The 15,540-nt window shown below is 43.2% G+C and overlaps 1 protein-coding gene across 3 annotated transcripts in view; it reads left to right on the top strand.

Moving 5' to 3' along the window:
- LOC124553634 overlaps window positions 1–15,540 on the top strand; it is a 518,253-nt gene that overhangs the window by 297,306 nt on the left and 205,407 nt on the right. The window lies entirely within an intron of this gene.

The following is a 15,540-nucleotide window of genomic DNA, read 5'->3' on the forward strand; positions in this document are numbered from 1 at the left end:
AATACCCTATCTGTATCAGTGTACTGCAGATAGCAAGACACAGTTGAGTTTGATCGAGCTGGTAGACAGAAAATCTGTAAAATTTGTAATGGCTTTGTTCTCATAGCTACTCCGTATCCAAGTTAAGCACTGTTTGCACGCCGTCTGGACTGATGCTGGCAAACGTGAAAGCAGGCATGTGTTCACATGTGCACACAGACACAAAGACATACACACACACACACACACACACACACATACATACACAGGTGATGCTCCTATAAAGACACATTGTCACATTCATTTACTCTAAGTAGCTGGCAGAAACTGGTTGTGCAGCTTGCTTCTACATCTACGTGATTACTCTGCTATTCACAATGAAGTGCCTGGCAGGAGGTTCAATGCACCACATTCAAGCTGTCTCTCTACCGTTCTACTCTCGAGCGGCACGCAGGAAAAACGACCACTTAACTTTTTCTGTGCGAGCCCTGATTTCTCTTATTTTATAGTGATGATCATTTCTCCCTATGTAGATGGGTGCCAGCAGAATGTTTTCGCAATCGCAGAGGAAAATTTGGTTTTGGTGATTCAGATTTGATGAGAATACCCCGTCGCAACGAAAAATGCCTTTGTTTTAATGATTGCCACTTCAGTCGATGTCATCCGTCAGTCCCACCTGATGCGGATCCCACACTGCACAGCAGTACTCCAGAATAGGGCGGACAAGCGTGGTGTAAGCAGTCTCTTTAGAAGACCTGTTCCACCTTCTAAGTGTTCTGCCAATGAATCGCAGCCTTTGGTTCGTTCAAGCCACAACAATATCTATGAGATCGTTCCAATTTAGGTTATTTGTAATTTTAATCCCTAAGTATTTAGTGGAATGTACAGCCTTCAGTTTTGTGTGACTTATAGAGTAATCGAAATTTAGAAGATTTATTATAGTACTAAATTCACACTTTTCTTGAGTCAGGGTCGATTGTCACTTTTCACACCTTACAGATATATAAATCATTTTGCAAGTCGTTTCGGTCATCTGATGACTTTACAGGACGGTAGATGACAGCATCATTTGAAATATAAGAGGGATACTCAGATTGCGTCCTATGTCGTTAGTATCGATCAGGAACAATAGAGGGCCTATAACACTTCCTGGGGAACGCCGGATATTACTTCTGCTTTACTCGATGACTTTCCGTCTATTACTACAAACTGTGACCTTTCTGACAGGAAATCACGAATCCAGTCGCACAACCAAGGCGATACTCCGTAGGCACGCAGATTGGTTAGAAGACGCTTATGAGGAACGGTGTCGAAAGCCTTCTGCAAGTCTAAAAACATGGAATCAATTTGACATCCCCTGTCGATAGACTCATAACTTCATGAATTAAAGAGCTAGTTGTGTTTCACAAGAAAGATGTTTTATGAATCCGTGCTGACAATGTCTCAAAAAATCGTTTTCTTTGAGGTAATTCACGATGTTCGAAAACAGTATATGATCCAAAACCCCTACTGGAAATCGATGTTAGTGATAAGGGCCTGTAATTCAGAGGATTATTCCCACTTCCCTTTTTGAGTATTGGTGTGGCTTGAGAAGTTTTCCAGTCTGTAGGTACGGATCTTTCTATGAGCGAGAGGTTCCATATAAATGGAGCTATCGTATCAGCACACTCTGAGAGGAACCGAACTGGCAATCAATCGGGACCTGAGGACTTGACCTTATCAAGCGATTTAAGCTGTTTTGCTACACGGAGGATATCTACTTCTATGTTTCTCGTCTCGGCAGTTGTCCTTCAGTGGAATTCAGGATAATTTACTTCGTCTCCTTTGGTGAAGGAGTTGACTACAATTGATATGATTTACCCTAACTGACATACTACGTGATCATGAACACGTGATATAGACACTTTCTCAGTAGTGACAAAATCCGCTGCTCAGGGCAAGAACTCCCCAAGTTTGCGGAACTGATTCAGGAACCATCATGGTTTGTGACCAGCCAATCGGCTGTGGCACCTGTCTGTCTCCAAGACTTGCGCATTTTGCTACAAGGTGACTTACATACCCCAAAAAAGGTTTGGGACGTATGGTCTTGGGAGAACAAACAAGGGCCATCGTATCCTCTGCCTGTTCTTTGCATCATTATGACAACATTTAGTAGCGGCAGCTCGGTCCTTCGTCTCGCCGAAGATACATGCAGGCCTTTTGAGTACTGTAGAGAAACCAGTTGTCGCATGTAACGAGATTGCAGAATCTTGTATCGTCCGTTTTTTTGAGAGACAATTACAGACTAATCAGGGACCCCAGTTGGTTCTGTGTGAACATCTGCTGCACGATAATGGCTGCATCATCAGCACGACCAGTAGTTGGTGTCACGAAATGCAATTCGTGTTACACGCTCAATTGTTCATTCAATATTGTGGCAGGCGTATTATACCTCCAGCATAATTCATTAATTCATAAGTGTAAATCAACACAATATGGCCAAGTGGGTTGCTATTTCTTCGAGTAATTTCATAATCATACAAAAAACTGTTGTTTACATCTCCCTTTACGAACTGAATTACCCTTTCAGCATCCTGTATACTTTCTCTATCTCTTCATCTTCAGCTTCTGACGCTGGCAAGTATACTTGAACTATCGTTGTCGGTGTTGGTTTGCTGTCGATTCTGATAAGAACGACCGTATCACTGAACTGTTCACAGTAACACCCTCTCTGCCGTACCTTCCTCTACATAACGAATCGCACTCCCGTTATACCACTTTCTACTCCTGTTGATATTACTCCATACTCATCAGACCAGAAATCCTTGTCTTCTTTACATTTCACTTCACGGACCACTTTGTTATTTATTATTCAGCGTATGGCTAATACAGACATAACATGAGATTAAATTACATAAACGTATGTACATATTGACACACTTAAGTTTATGTTTACAACTGAATATCCAGTCCTTCCATCCAGCGCACTGCATCTGGAGTTGCTAGCACGAAGTCCTCTTTGGCGCTGTGATAGGCTCGAATCCTACATTCACTGACAATGTGGTGAACAGTCACAGGCTGGAACAGGCAGCTTCTTCCACTTAAAGAGAGCATCCCTGCAATGGCCATGCCGGTACGGATTCTGTTAGGAGTAGTCCTGGTCTTGCGTGGTAGGTCGAATCCACTTGGAAGTTTAGTACCTGAGAAGATGTTATGCAGGGGCACCTCTGTCACTGCGTCCCACCGACCTTTCCATTCGTCAGGAGGCTTGAAATCCTTAACAACCATGTCAGCAGCATCGCACAGAGTTGGATGGCGTGATTTCAGTCTCTTACGATTTAAAAGTGGTAGGTCGCTATGCACAGGTTGGTTAGAATTCCTGGAGATCCTGTGAAATTCTCATAAGGGCAGTACATCTGCGTAAATCAGGAGGCATTATAACAGTTAACAGTGGAAGCCAATAAACTGGAGTAGATCTGACTTCACCATATATTATGTGCACTGTCATATTCAGCTAAGTATCAACAAGCCTTGTATGATGACTGTTCGTCCAAACAGGTGCACAATACCCAGCACTTGAGTACACCAAGCCCAGAGCTGAAGATCGCAGGGTGGTTGCTGAAGATCCCCAGATAGTTCTGCATAGCTTAAGGAGGATGTTGTTTTGAGTCCTCAACTTTTGAGCTAAGTTAAGAAGGTGTTGTTTGAAGCATACTGTACGATCCAGGATGACACCAAGATATTTTGGGTTCCAATTATGACGAAGAGTTCTGCCTCTTAAACTTAGTTCCAGTTTTACGCTCGCCAACCGATTATTTAGATGGAAGCAACACACTTCTGTCCTACTCATACTGGGTTGAAGTCTCCAGATTTTGAAGTAATTGTCTAATGCAGACAGGTCGTTGGTTAGAATCTCTTCTGTTGTCTTCATTTCCTCGTGTTTTACGGGTAGAGCCTGGTCATCGGCATAGAAGTATTTTCTGGACGAAGTGTCACATAGATCAGATAGGTATAGGTTGAACAGTAATGGTGAGAGAACTGATCCTTGAGGCAAACAGTTGTTCAGCTTCCTCTCCTTAATTATGTTGCTTCCAGTGATTATCTGGAACTTCCAATCGCTTAGCATGTTGTTAAGCAGTCGAGCCATTGTTCTGCAGGGTATAATACGGAGAAATTTGTAGATAAGGCCTTCCCCCCACACAGTGTCGAAGGCAGCAGTTAGATCAACAAACGCCACAGATGTTTTCTGCTTCATTTGGTATCCTGACTCTATGAAGAATGTGAGAGACAATACTTGGTGGGCAGCAGCAGGTCTGAAGCCTGCCTGATCAACTGGAACATTCTCTCTGACCACTACTATACCTAGATTGAGCCTTTGCATTTCCCTTTTCAGATTTTCTAGTTTCCCTACCACGTTCAAGCTTCTGACATTCCACACCCCGACTCATAGAAGGTTACCCTTCCGTTGCTTATTCTATCTTTTTCTAATGGTTACCCCCTTCTTGGCGATCCGATTGGGGAACGATTCCAGAATCTTTTGCTAGTGGACAGATCCTCATGACACTTTTTTGATAAGGTTATGTGTCCTTAATGCAGTGGTTTCTGTTGCCTTCTGCATCCTCATACCGTCGATAATTGTTGATCCTTCATTAGGTGTAATTTCCCAACCAACGATAAGAGACTGCCTGAACCTGTGTTCGCTACTCCTCCGTCTTTAACAAACCCTTGGAAGAATGAGGGTGTCTTCTTATGATTGAAGTCTTCGGCCCCCAATGTTGATCATTAACCTAAGTTTATGTAGTGGCTGGTTTCGAACACGGGACCGAGGATATTTTGATTACGAATCAAAGACTCTACTCCTAGACCACGGGGGTATAACGTTGGGAAAAACCGGCTCAGTGTAACCAGTAAGCGATGAGGTAGCTGATAATTTCTTTTCCCTGCTTCTGAAATGGCCACTACTGCCACATCTTGCCAGTGGAATTCACTGCTCCTAGCTTTCATAGGTCTTATGATCATTACATCACGAGACGCAGACAGCACTAGACACAGGCACTGAACTAAATGCCGAGTTCTTTGACTTCCGGAAGCCGTTCGGTACAGTTCTGCACTTCTGAGTAATGATGCAAATACAAGAGTCTGGAATATCATAACCAACTGTGTGACTGGATTGAAAAGTTTCATGCAAACATATCACAAATGTCATTCTGAATGGAGAGAAGTCTTCAGATTTGGAAGAAGGTTTGGGCTTGCACCAAGGGAGTGCTATCGGATCATTACTTTTGACAATTTCATTACTGGCCATTAAAATTGCTACACCATGAAGACGACGTGCTACAGACGTGAAATTTAACCGACAGGAAGAAGATGCTGTGATATGCAAATGATTGGCTGTTCAGAGCATTCATACAAGGTTGGCACCGGTGGCGACAGCTACAACGAGCTGACATGAGGAAAGTTTGTACCGATTTCTCTTACATAAACAGCAGTTGACCGGCGTTGCCTGGTGAAACGTTGTTGTGAAGCCTCGTGTAAGGAGGAGAAATGCGTACCATCACGTTTCCGACTTTGATAAAGGTCGGATTGTATCCTATCGCGATTGCGGTTTAACGGATCGCGACATTGCTGCTCGCGTTGGTCGAGATCCAATGACTGTTAGCAGAATAAGGAATTGGAGGGTTCAGGAGGGCAATATGGACGGCCGTGATGGATCCTAACGGCTTCGTATCACTAGCAGTCGAGATCAGGAATCTTATCCGCATGGCTGTAACGTCTCGTTCCCTGAGTCAACAGACGGGGACGTTTGCAAGACAACAACCATCTGCACGAACAGTTCGACGACGTTTGCAGCAGCACGGACTATCAGCTCGGACCCGTGGCTGCGGTTACCGTTGACGTTGCATCACAGACATGAGCGCCTGCGATGGTGTATTCAACGACGAACCTGGGTGCTCGAATGTCACCAAACGTCATTTTTTCGGATGAATCCAGGTTCTGTTTACAGCATTATGATGGTCGCATCCGCGTTTGGCGACATCGCGGTGAACGCACATTGGAAGCGTGTATTTGTCATCACCATACTGGCGTATCAAACGGCGTGCTGGTATGGGGTGCCATTGTTTACACGTCTCGGTCACCTCTTGTTGGCATTGACGGCACTTTGAACAGTAGGCGTTACATTTCAGAAGTGTTACAACACGTGTCTCTACTCTTCATTCGATTCCTGCGAAACCCTACATTTCAGCAGGATAATGCACGACCGCATGTTGCAGTTCCTGTACGGGCCTTTCTGGGTACAGAAAATGTTCGAGTGCTCTCCTGGCCAGCATATTTTCCAGATATCTCACCAATTGAAAACGTCTGGTCAATGGTGGCTTAGCAACTGGCTCGTCACAATACGCCAGTCACTACTCTTGATGGACTGTGGTATCGTATTGAAGCTGCATCTGCAGATGTACCTTTACATGCCATCCAAGCTCTGTTTGACTCAATGTCCAGGCGTATCAAGGCCGTTATTGTAGCCAGAGGTGGTTCTTGTGCGTACTGACTTCTCAGGATCTCTGCACCCAAATTGCATGAAAATGTAGTCACATGTCAGTTCTATTATAATACATTTGTCCAATGAGTAGCCGTTTATATCTGCATTTCGTCTTGGTGTAGCAATTTTAATGGCCAGTAATGTATATGCAAGGGAATGTTGGAAAGTAAGGTCTCTGGGTTTTTTATGTGAAACCTCTTAAGGCTCTTTGTTATTTAAAACATTATTAACATCTTACATCTTCATTCTTCATGTCTACATGTTTCTGAAAATGTTACCCGGTAGTTTCACACATTTCTCCCAAACAGGGACGAGTTTCACTGTAGAATGTTACACCTTGTTGACGGAACCGCTAGCCCACCTCTAAATCCGCCGCTTCATCACTATCGAAGCGAAGTCGTCGATGGTGTCCTTTATGTTTTGTAAACAGATGAGAATCATAGAGGGCCAAATCAGGACTGTACGGGGGATCGTGGACGACAGTGGAGCCGAGGCGCTTGGCTTCTACAGACGTCCCAGCTCTCTAGTGTGTTCGGGCATTGTAATGTTGAAAGGGAGAGTGCTCCCCGCGTGGACGAAATGTTCTGCGGTTGCAAACGCGATTGCAGCTCGCTGTTCCTCACGCACCGTCATGAAATGGTCGCGTGGCGTTGATGGCCGGGAGGCCCCATCAGGGGGAGTTCGGCCGTCGGGATGCAAGTCTTATTTCAGGCGAAGCCGCATTGGGCGAGTTGCGCGTCGGTGATATCAGATGATGACGAGCGCAACGCAACACCCAGTCCACAGGCTGGGAAAACCTCCAACCCAGCTGAGAATCGAATCCGGGACAGCTGCGTCGTAGGCAGACACGTTACCACTCAGCCAGGCAGTCGGTCACGCACCGATACAGTAACGTCACACACCGCCATGTCACACCCTACAATTCGGATCCCTCTAGCGGCACAGGCTTCCAACTTGCGTCAGCGGAGGAGGAATTCGACCGAGTCACACGCATTATAGGTCACAACTCAACCGATATTGAGAGCAGAATAAAGAATTCGCAAGCCCACCTTGTGTAAATTACCTAGCAGATGACTTCAGAAGTTCCATTAGGTTTTTCGCGGTGATGCTGTTCCAAGCAGAGAAATCACGACACTCGAAAAATCTGACAAAATGCAGGATGACCTGCAGACAACTGGCACTAGCTGCAGAATGTGGCAGGTGACCACCAACATAAACAAATGTAACGTATCCAGAATGAGATTTTCTCTCTGCAGCGGAGTGTGCGCTGATGAGAAACTTCCTGGCAGATTACAACTGTTTGCCGGACCGAGACTCGAACTCGGGACCTACCTTCCGGAGGCAAGTGCTCGTGCCCGCGAAAGGCAAAGGTCCCGACTTCGAGTCTCGGTCTGGCACACAGTTTTAATATGCCAGGAAGTTTCAAATGTAACGCACTGCGGATGCCTAGGAAGAACAACCATTGGAAGGTGTTACTTCCATAAAATATCTAGAGTGCGCATATGACGATACTGATCTTACAACTTATCTTAGGAGACAGGCTACGGAAAGCAAACCTACGTTCTGGCATTTGACTGCAATACTCTCTTTCAAATTTGAAGGTGGCAGAGGCAAAGTACAGGGAGCGAAAGGCTATTTACAATCTGTACAGAAACCAGATGGCAGTTATAAGGGTCAAGGGCACAAAGGGGAATGAGTGGTTGAGAAAGAAGTCAGACAGGTTTGTAGCCTATATTCCATTTAATTCAATCTGTATATTGGGCAAGCAGTGAAGAAAACAAAATAAAAATTTCGAGCAGAAATTAAAATCCATGGGAAGAAATAAAAACTTTGAGGTTTGCCGACGACATTGTAAATTTGTCAGGGATAGCAAAGGACCTGGAAGAAGAAATGAACGAAATGAAAAGTGTTTCGATAGGAGGATATAATATGAACGTCAACAAAAGCAGAGCGAGTATAATGTAATGTAGGAAATGAGATACTCAAAGTAGAAGATGAGTTTTGCTATTTGGGGAGTAAAATAACTGATGACTGTCGAAGCAGAGAGGATATAAAATGTAGACTGGCCACAGAATGAGAAGTTTCAGAAGTAGAGAAATTTGTTAACATCGAATATAGATTTAAGTGCAGGAAGTCTTTTCTGAAAGTATTTGTATGGAATGTAGCCGTATATGGAAGTGAAACATGGACGATGAATAGGACAAGAAGAGAATAGAAGCCTTCGAAATGTGATGCTACAGAGGAATGCTGAAGATTAGATGGGTAGAGGTACTGATTCGAATTGGGGAGAATAATTTGTGGCACAACTTGACTAGAAGAAGGCATCGGTTAGTACGATATGTTCTGAGGCATTAATTTAGTACTGGAGGGCAGTGTGGAGGGTAAAAATCATAGAGGGAGACCAAGAGATGAATGTATTCAGACTGAGAAATATGTAGGGAACAGCAGCTATTCGGAGATGAAGAAGGTTGCACAGGATAAGGTAGCATGGAGAGCTGCATCTGGACTGAAGACCACAATAACAACACGCGTCGAAGCGATTTGAAGCGGAACCAGTACTTAAATTTACTCAGATGTAAGACACATGTTAGACTGAGATTCATTGGAAAAATGTGGAGGATGTGTAGTGCATCAACATAGGAAGTGGTTAACAAATCCATCATTCCATCAAAACTTGAATACTGCTCATCAGTGTGGGACCCGTACAGTATAGGATGGATAGTGAAATACAGAAGATACAAAGAACAGCAGCACTTTATGTTATAGATCCATTTAGTATGGGCGGAATCTACTGTTAAAGTTCCAAGAGCATACATGCCTAGTAGATCAGTGTGGCCGTGCCCTCCGTTCAGTACTACCTGAAAAAATGCATCTTAAAACAATTATTCAGCAGTTAAGCGTCCACAACCATGTTAAACCACTCATTGTCTACTACGTAAAAGTTAACAGACTCCTACAGGTTAAATTCTGATCTGTGTCTTAATCATCCTATTCCTCCTATCGATCTACAGTCCTTCATGACAAACAAATTTGCATTTATTTTACCGTACGAAGTAATCCCTTAGATTTTATCTGACACTTTTCCTATCTTTCTGTCATCTCTGGAGTAAGTGAAAAAGTACAATTGTGCAGTTTTCGTATGCTTTGGCTCTTGACCTGTATTTGCTGCGATAGATCTCTTCACTATGATGCTCACGGTAGTTCACCTGCATCCCTGGATTTCTTGTTCATTATTGCACATGTTTAATTTTGTGTTGACGAGTTGTCCATTGCCTGATCAGAAATTCTGTTCTAAATGGTGCTCATTGTCTCTTCATTCCCATTCTGAAATTCTGTAACCTACTAACACAATTAAGGGCTAGAACACTCCATACTATAACTCATAAAATGACAAACAGACACTTAAATAATTACAAATCCAGAATACTACACTTGTGTCCAGAATGAAATCAATAAACAGAAATTTTTGCAAGGTTGCGCTTATTTTGCCACAAAACAGTATAGACAGATGATACAGTACAAACAATGTACACAATAGTTCAAATGGTTCAAATGGCTCTGAGCACTATGAGACTTAACTGCTGCGGTCATCAGTCCCCTAGAACTTAGAACTACTTAAACCTACCTAACCTAAGGACATCACACACATACATGTCCGAGGGAGGATTCGAACCTGCGACCGTAACGGTCGCGCGGTTCCAGACTGCAGCGCCTAGAACCACTCGGCCACTCCGGCCGGCAATGTACAGAATAGAAAACATAAACAACTGCAACGTGCACAACAGTAGACAAAGATGTTCTTCACTTTTTTGTAACCGAACACATTTCCACACACATTCTGATACCCGTTTAATATGCCCACTATAGGGTGTGGCCAACTCTGGCAGCAATACAGGGCTGACAATGACGTAGCGTGCTGTGGATAACGTCATCGGTGTCATGTTGAGGCAAACCGCCCATGTGGAGCAGCTCGCAAGCTTGGAGAATTGTTGGTGGGTGCTGACTCGTTGCAACCCGTCTCCTTAGCGAATCCCAGACAGATTGCGTGGGATTCAAGTTGGGAGAGCGAGCAGGCCACACAATGCTTGCAGTATCTTCTGTTTCCAAGAAAATATCAACCACTCGTGCTCTATGAAGTCGAGCATTGTCTTCCATCAGTTGATATCTGGGTCCACAGCACCTCGCTTTTGAGCTCCAAAGACCTCATCACAATAACTAACAGCAGTTAAATCTTACTGATTCACCCACACAATTTCATAAAGAGGTGTTGGAGTGATCAACATAATCCCTGACCACACAATTATAGATCTTCCTCGACATCGGTCTCTTTCCACCATGTTCAGGCGTCGAAATCGTGTTCCATATTCCCTTCAGATGCGAATCCTACGAGAACCACTCTCCAGACCAAATCTGGAGGCATCTTTCACAAGAACATTGGCCCACTGTTCGACTGTGGAGGCATTTTGATGACTCCAGATGAGTCACAGGTAGACATACAGCAAGTCTCAGACATTAAAGGCCACTCTGCCGAAGCCTTCAGTACACCGCTTGCCTTTGATACAACACCTCCAGTGGATGCTGCGAGGTCAGATGCCAGTTGCTGCACAGTACTGAGGTGGTACCGTCGCGCCCTTACAGCCAAATTACGGTCCTCTCTTTCTGATGTCACTCGTGGTCGGCCCTGCCACGGCTGTCGCGGTAATAGTTTCGGTCTCTATAAATTGTCGCCACATCCGAGAAACAACAGATCGATTCACGTTAAGCCATCGGGCCACATCGATTTGCGACTGTTCAGCTTCCATTGTTCCTACGACCCTCCACCGAAGAGGGCCTGGTAGGCGTCTTCTGCGTGCCATACTACACGGTCTGTGACTGTGTATACAGTGAGTGTGAATGTGGGGCTATCCGGCAAACACTGCTCCATTTGATAGGTCCCCTGACGTCATAGTGGGCACGTTTGTCTGTTGACCGAAATGACATCTGGTAGTAGCAGTACCTTTATTCATCTGTAGATCTCATTTTACAAGGATATACGACATGTCAAAGTATTTACAAGTTTAGATCAATTTAAATAAGCTAATTCGTATACACATATATTTAAAGACTTCTAGTTAGAGACCATCATTAGATTTACTCCTGGTATACAATCCTTTTTTATAAATAATTTATTAAATAATGTAATGCTGCACTGTTCACTCATATCTCACTATTAGTCACTGGTCACTGCACACACTATACAAACATTGTTTCATAACACTTGACTCACTACACACACACACACATACACACACACACACACACACACACACACACACACACACACACACACACACACACACACACACACACTTGTGATCTCTGGGGCATTTTCTGTACAGCAACTTCCCATTTGCTATCCTGAAAAACTGAGTCAGCATCCCTCCATAATGAGTGAGATGTTGAGCTCATTAAGAGTTAGAGGTATTAGTATTGTGCTACACATAGCTTGGGGGTCAGTATTTCTAGAAAGGAAAAAGAATGAAGAAAACATAAATTGAAGGTGTTATGTGGAATTTTGGATATTTTATAATCATTATTATCATTATTTATTTGTATAACATTTTTTACCAAACCCCTATTCTGTTTTAGCTAAATAATTCTTCAATGTATGAAATGTATTGTGTAACAGGTACTTTTTAGCTGCCTTTTTAATTAAGTGTATTTTTGCAGTTTCTTTAATCGCTTTTGGTAATTTATTGTACAGTTTTATTCCTTGGCAGAAATGCTGTTTTGAGTTTTATGTTTATTTTTTCTTTGTAAATGAAGCCTATCTCTTGTTGCATGGTCATGGACAGAGCTGTTTGTGCAGTGATTACCAATGTTATATTTGATATGTACAACTGACTGGTAAATCTATTCACATGGAGCAGTTAAAATCCCCAGTGTTTTGAACAGATCTTTACAATGAGCTCGACTAGTATTTTTAGTTATTATTCTTATGACTCTTTTCAGGACTTTGAAAATTGTGTTCATATTTTTTGCATTTGTTCCCCAAAAAAGAATTCCATAGCTAAGAACAATATGTAACTAAAAGACACTGCATGTCACACACTGACGATAGGAGTCTAAGGGCATAGCATGTTGATGACATTCTGTTTGCAAGTACCTTTGTGTGTTCACACCACTTCAACTGAGAATCAATATTCATTCCTAGAAATTTTGCATTTGTTATGCAGTCTATAGAGGGGCCATCTACATTTCATTGTAATTTTTCCTCTTCAAACTGAAATTCATGGCATTAGTTTTCTTGATGCTCAATGTTACTTTATTGCTTATTCACCTGTCATAAGCTTCCTTGAGAGTTTCATTTGCTATCTCTGCAAGGAGTTCTCTTGTTTTCTCATTGGCTGTAATATTTCTGTCATCAGCAAAGACAATTTTTCCACCAAGAGTAAGACTATTGGGAAAATCATTGATGTATATCAGGAACAGTATTGGACCTACTATGCTACCTGCAGAACTCCTATATTAATATATTTTGGTTCTGTTAAGCGTTTTACTAATTGGTTGGATCAATTAGAAGTATATGTTATCTCTACTCTTTGTACCCTATCTGTTAGGTATCAGCGAAACCAGTCAATAGCTACCCCTTTTATTCCTAATGCTTCTAATTTAATTAATATAATCTTTGGATCGACAGCATCAAACGCCTTAGAAACATTCAAAAATATTACTGTGACACAGTAATCTTTATCAAGAGCAAAAGTACAACTTTTGTGAATTATACTATGGCTGACTCCATATTTTTGCCACTTCGGAAACCAAACTGTGATTCTCTCAAACGGTTGTGTTTATTCACTTAATTAATTAATGAATCTTTCATAATTGCTTCTATTATTTTAGAGAATGATGACAGCAGCGAAATGGGCCGGTAATTTTCTATATATTCCGCATTACCTTTCTTAAGCAAAGGTACAACTCTTGCCTGTTTTAACTGCTCTGGAAATGTTCCTGATGTGAAGGATTCATTTATTATATTTGTTAAGGGGCCTTATATTATGCCTATGCATTATTTCAGTACACACTTTGGTACTTCATGTAAGCCTAGTAACTTTTTATTTTATAGTTTTTGAACAGTTTTATTGACGTCATTCTCTGTGGTTAAAGTAACGTCATTGTATTTAGTGCAACATTATTTACAGGTTTTATATTTTTTTGAGGAATTTTTGCCGTAACTTCTCTGCAATACTTAGAAAATGCTCTCTTACATAGTTCTTCTGTGGAGAACACGATAGTATGGGCATCTCTTGATAGTATGTAAACTTCCTGGCCGAATAAAACTGTGTGCCGGACCGAGACTCGAACTCGGGACCTTCGCCTTTCGCGGGCAAGTGCTCCAGCAGCTGAGCTACCCAAGCGCGACTCACGACCCGTCCTTACAGCTTCAATGCTGCCAGTACCTCGTCCCCAAGGTACCTGCAGAACAGAAGCTGTGAGGTCTCAGAAGTTTTGCCTTTTGCGGGAAGTGCTCTACCACCTGAGCTGCCCAACCACGACTCACGACCTGTCCTCACCTTGGGGACGAGGTACTGGCAGAATTGGTCGTGAGTCGTGCTTGGGTAGCTCAGTTGGTAGAGCCCTTGCCCGCAAAAGGCAAAGGTTCCGACTTCGAGTCTCAGTCGCGCACACAACTTTAAGCTGCCAGGAAGTTTCATATCGAAGCACACTCCGCTGCAGAGTGAAAACCACATTCTGGAGTTTGTATGATTATACTGTGAATTAGGCAGAGGATTGGCAAATAGGTGTTTGTTGCTTTAATTTTGGACATCAGCGTAGCTGCTTGTGCTATGGAAAAGAAACTCAATTTTCCACATTAAAACCTTATTTGCATCAACTGACGTCGTTGTCGCGGTACTCACTGCTCATACTGGTCTAAAACACCTGTTCGCGCTAGTGAGCTGTGCGCTAGCCCCTTCATCTCTGCTCAGCTACCGCAGCCTATGTCCATTTACACCTGCACTCAAGCTCTGACTTCCATCCTCAGTTTTTGTCTATTCACTTCCTTCCATTACCAAACTCACGTTTCATGGATGTATCCAGATCAATCCTACCCATCAATTCACTCTTTTACTCAAGTTTGCGCCGGTTGTGCTATTTGACTGAATGAGTGGGTTCAACTGAGAAAATTCTAACCATCAGTTGTCAGCGCTGATATTCTGTAAAAATATCGGTTTGGTCAAACTGGCTCAGGTGAGGCTACCATATTAGCACTCACTCAGTCTTCAGGCCACCGTGTCATCCTGAGCTGAGGATGCGGATAGGAGGGGCGTCTGCTCAGCACACCGCTCTCCCGATCATTGTGATGGTTTTCTTTGACCGGAGCCGCTACTATTCGGTCGAGTACCTCCTCAGTTGGCATCACGAGGCTGAGTGCACCCCGAAAAACGGCAACAGCGCGTGGCGGCCCGGATGGTCACCCCGCCCGACAGTGCTTAACTTCGGTGATCTGACGGGAACCGGTATATCCACTGCCGCAAAGCCGTTGCCCAACCACATTAGGGACGAGTCATAAAACCAGTGATTATTGAAGCAGCCACTACAAATGGCATACTGGGAACCTAAAGCATATTGTCTGGTTGCTTCCTGCAGCAATAGTACTCTGCTGCCATGGCCGCGTAATAAAATCAAGGAGTTCTCAGCTTTAATTATGAGAGTAAATAGTTCTCCCAAACTCACGTAGCATCATTAAACAGAAAAGAAAACCCGCTTTGTACTCAACTGAAATAAGTTCATCGCATTAGCATACGAATCCCCTCATCAAATAAGAGAAATACAGTGAGTTTCTGAACGCAATATTTTGTTTACATTCTGTCAAAAGCAAAACATTCGCTGCTTCTTACCTTTTAATTAGAAATCATTAACTCCGATATTGTCAGCAATTTTCGTGGCCAGGCACGATGAAAATAATTACGTCAGTCAGTGTGGACCATAGAAGGGCGACTGGCCTGTTGTTCTGGCACGACACCTGCACTTGTGACGTCTCTCCAGACCTGCTGATTGTTTTC

Source organism: Schistocerca americana, chromosome 11, assembly GCF_021461395.2.
Source record: "Schistocerca americana isolate TAMUIC-IGC-003095 chromosome 11, iqSchAmer2.1, whole genome shotgun sequence".
Taxonomy (NCBI): domain Eukaryota; kingdom Metazoa; phylum Arthropoda; class Insecta; order Orthoptera; family Acrididae; genus Schistocerca; species Schistocerca americana.